Source organism: Cyprinodon tularosa, unplaced genomic scaffold (genome assembly GCF_016077235.1).
Source record: "Cyprinodon tularosa strain WSP-4 unplaced genomic scaffold, ASM1607723v1 ctg74, whole genome shotgun sequence".
Lineage (NCBI taxonomy): Eukaryota > Metazoa > Chordata > Actinopteri > Cyprinodontiformes > Cyprinodontidae > Cyprinodon > Cyprinodon tularosa.
In genome coordinates this window covers 1,064,493-1,068,424 of record NW_024039496.1, presented here as the reverse complement: position 1 = coordinate 1,068,424, position 3,932 = coordinate 1,064,493, and positions in this window count along the sequence as shown.

Sequence of the window (3,932 nt, the reverse complement as noted above, 5' to 3'; positions counted from 1 at the left end):
TAAACACGTACGAGAGCATGCACCAGCCCATTTCTCCACATGCACACTCTGTTTAAAAGTTGCTGTTGTCAGAGCTCATACAAGCTTACTGAGCTCTTATGTTCGTCCTAATCCATAAATCCCCCAATCACTATATGGAGTGAGGACTTTACAACAAACTCAGTTAACTTACCGTTCGGACAGATGATCAGTGCTTTTTGCTCCCCCTTGATCACTTAACTCCTCCTCCACCGTGTAGTGCCCGCGTCATCTTTGTTATTTAGCTGAAAATAAAAGATCGTCCTCAATACCTCTAACACATATTTACTGTGACTCCTTCATGGCTTGGGAGCAAACTACTAAAAAAACCTTCTATTGGTTCTACTAGTCACTATTCTTTTTTTTTTTATATATAGCCCACCTATATATAAAAAAATCTCGAGTATATTTAATTCATTTTTATTTAGTAAAAAAATTATAGTGAGCAACGGTATTCAAACAGACTTTGTTACAAGCTGGCTTCCAGAGCAATTTTCAAAGCTGGTTTTCTCCTAAATACTCTTTGTACAGTGCAAACTTTCAAATGATCATATTTACTTCCATTCAGTTTTTTTTCCACAAGTTTGGCCAATTTATACTCCATTCTTTTTAGGATCTGCAAATAACTAATAATAACAAATGTACTGTATACTTAAATGGTTTTGCCATGGCTTGTCACATATGTTGATATTTGTAGCTTAAGAAATGTGGAACATTTAAGGAGCTATGAATAGTTTTAAAATGCACTGAACTAAATAGAAAATATTTTTGTTTTCAAAACCCATCTTACAAGAATAAGGAATATTTCTTTTAAATGTTTCTTTTTATTGTGGGGACTGATAAAATACAGTCTAAATCTATTCATCAGATTGCTCAAACATATCTAATAAAGAATATATCATGTTGAGGGTGAACTTGTATCAGTTTCTTTCTATGAATATACAAGACATTCAATTATTAATTCTAGAACTGGGTCATTTTTATACCCAAAATTAACCTAAAAATCTAAAATACAAGTTAATTATTAGTTTGGTAATGAGGTTTATGATTAATAAGTTAAGGATTCACAAAGGAGTAGAAAACTGGTATGTGTGGCTTTATCTGTCAGTGTGTGGAGCCAAGTGAAAGTCGAGTATTTCAAGTTTGATGTAGTATTCTGACCTATCTTGCTCTCCCTGCCAACATTTTTGCAACTTTATTGAATTAATGTTTGATTAATCAATTAAGCTTATCAATATTGCAGTAAACAGGAGAGGTAAAAGAAGGAAAAGTGGAGGATATTCATCTATACTAATTGTGATGTATTTATGTGTTATTGGCATGAACCAGAAAATACAACATGGTAAAGGAAAAGGGGATCACAAAGGTAAACGTACATAAGGGACAGTAAATAAGGAAGAGGGGTGAGGAAAAGATCAATAAAGAGAATGCCTGTTATGGTTTTATTTTATTTTCAGAGCTCTTATGTCACAGGGAGCTGGTTCCCAGGCTGACACATCTCAAGCTGTTTAAACATCCATTAGGATGTTTTGGTTTTAATAACCCAGAAATATAGCCAGAAAAGAGAGAAACAGGAAACAGGGAAAGTGAAGAGGGGAAGAGAAAGAGGCAGATGAAGAAAATGGAGAGCAGGATGAGGGCAGTGAGTTGATGGGAACAGCAGATAGAAGAGAAAAGGAAATTTATCAAAAAACTCATGTGATATTTAATGATCCTTGTATGTGGAGAGAGTAGACCACACCAGCTCGTTCTCCTCCGCCAAATACTGATCCCCTAACTTAATTTCCTGCTCAATTGCTGTTCTATAGTGCATAGTACAGTGATACAGGCTGGTAATATAGAAAACAGATTGCCTGTGCGGCAGAGTGGATAAAGCTGAGGCTTGTGCTGCTGGAGACCTGAAGTCTCCAGGGGAGTCTTGTCGGGGAGCTTCACAAAACCAACAAAGCCCATCTTTCGCTGCGACTGGCAGCAGCTGGCAGGTAAATCTTCAAGAGGTGGAGGCGAGTAGGCGGATCTGTGGGTGTGGTGTATGACTTGACTTAGTTTCTGTTCAGTGTGTATGTGGTGCTGGGTGTCTTGCTATTCTTTGTAGTAGAAAGTACCACAGTCTTCCATTCTGTGTTTGCTCATGTGCTGTGACTCCAATCCACTCAAAAATGTAGGCCTGTGTGGACAGCAACCATCAATCAATGTACAGAACAGTGTGTAACTACATCTGTACTGTTTTCCCAGACACACACCCCCACACACACTTTCCATCAGGAATTCGTACACACTCTACACCTGTCTGTTACCCTGAGATGGTGTGATGGAAAGTTGAATTTTCTGGGTATTTACTTCTTTGTACTAATCTACTGGGATTCCTGACCAACAGATCCAGCGTGAAATCTGATTGCCAGCAAAAAATGGCATATTCTATAAATATGTGAATTTCAAAAAGCCCAAATTTGGGTAACAGTAAGTAAGTACACCTTTTTTTTAAAAAAAGCCCCCCAGACACAAAGTCACGAAGAGTTGTACAACACAGTAAATCAGATTCAGGTCAATTAGAAACAATGTCTGAAACAAGTATGAAAAAGCATAGGAAAAAATAAATAAATAAATGTAATAATTATTGGGCCAGGCAGCTAAATGATGCAAAGGCGAAAGAGCTGCAAAGGCCTATTGATCTGTACATACATATATATATATATATATATATATATATATATATATATATATATATATATATATATATATATATATATATATATATATATATATATATATATATATATATATATATATATATATAGAGAGAGAGAGAGAGAGAGAGAGAGAGAGAGGGAGAGAGAGAGAGAGAGAGAGAGAGAGAGAGAGAGAGAGAGAGAGAGAGAGAGAGAGAGAGAGAGAGAGATCAGATGACACAGTTGGTGTATGGAGTCTTAGCTTTGTCAGAGTACTCCACTTTACTTCTGCATTATAAAAAAATTATAATTATAATATTATAAATAATCTCTAATTAAAGGTGGGGCAAATATAACCCTTCTGATTTTCCTGGATCCAAAAACTCAAAGCAAAATAAAAATTTCATTAAAATATGATTTAGGCCCATATCTGAGATCTACATCCTGACAGTCATATTCAACAATTCTGTCCTCTACATTTCCTCCCCTGTTGCCGCCTCATCTACTTTTGTCTAAATAGGTAAAATACGTAAAATACATCTTAATTATTTTTTCTCCTCCTCTGACCCCTGTGTTCTCCTCTGTTCCCTGCCACTGCTGCTAAACTACATACTCATTTGAGCTGGTGGCCTAGTGGTTAGGGCATTGGGCTTTGAATCCTGAGGTTGTGAGTTCGATCCCCCACTCCCACAGACTGCCACTGTGGGTCCCTGAGCAAGACCCTTAACCCCACACTGCTCCCCGGGCGCCTCACAATGGCAGCCCACTGCTCCCCAAGGGGATGGGTTAAATGCAGAGAAGTAATTTCCCTCTGGGATTATTAGAGTATATAAAAAAAAAAAAAAAATAATTAAACATCATAAGCTAGGTTATTTACTTAACTAGCAAGCTGATAAAGTCTGATTTTAGACAAAGTGGGAAAAGTCCTTTTTTTTAATGTTACAATCTTGTGCTCAATGGACAAGTGGTGAGGTAAATGCCATATGGGCTTTTATGCAATGGTACAATTTCCATTAGTTTATAACAATATTGACAGCTGACATTTTAACAACCTGTTATGCTGAAATGTGCCAGTTAGCAGCCTGTATATGGAAAACTTAAAGCTTACATTAAGCTTATGAAGCAAGGTAGGACCCAACAATTATATAAAAAGCTGGTGCTCTTTTTGCCAAGCATTGGCTTGTATGTCATAGCCAAACAGACCCAAACAAAATGCAGGCTTTTAGTTGGACATTTTTTATATAA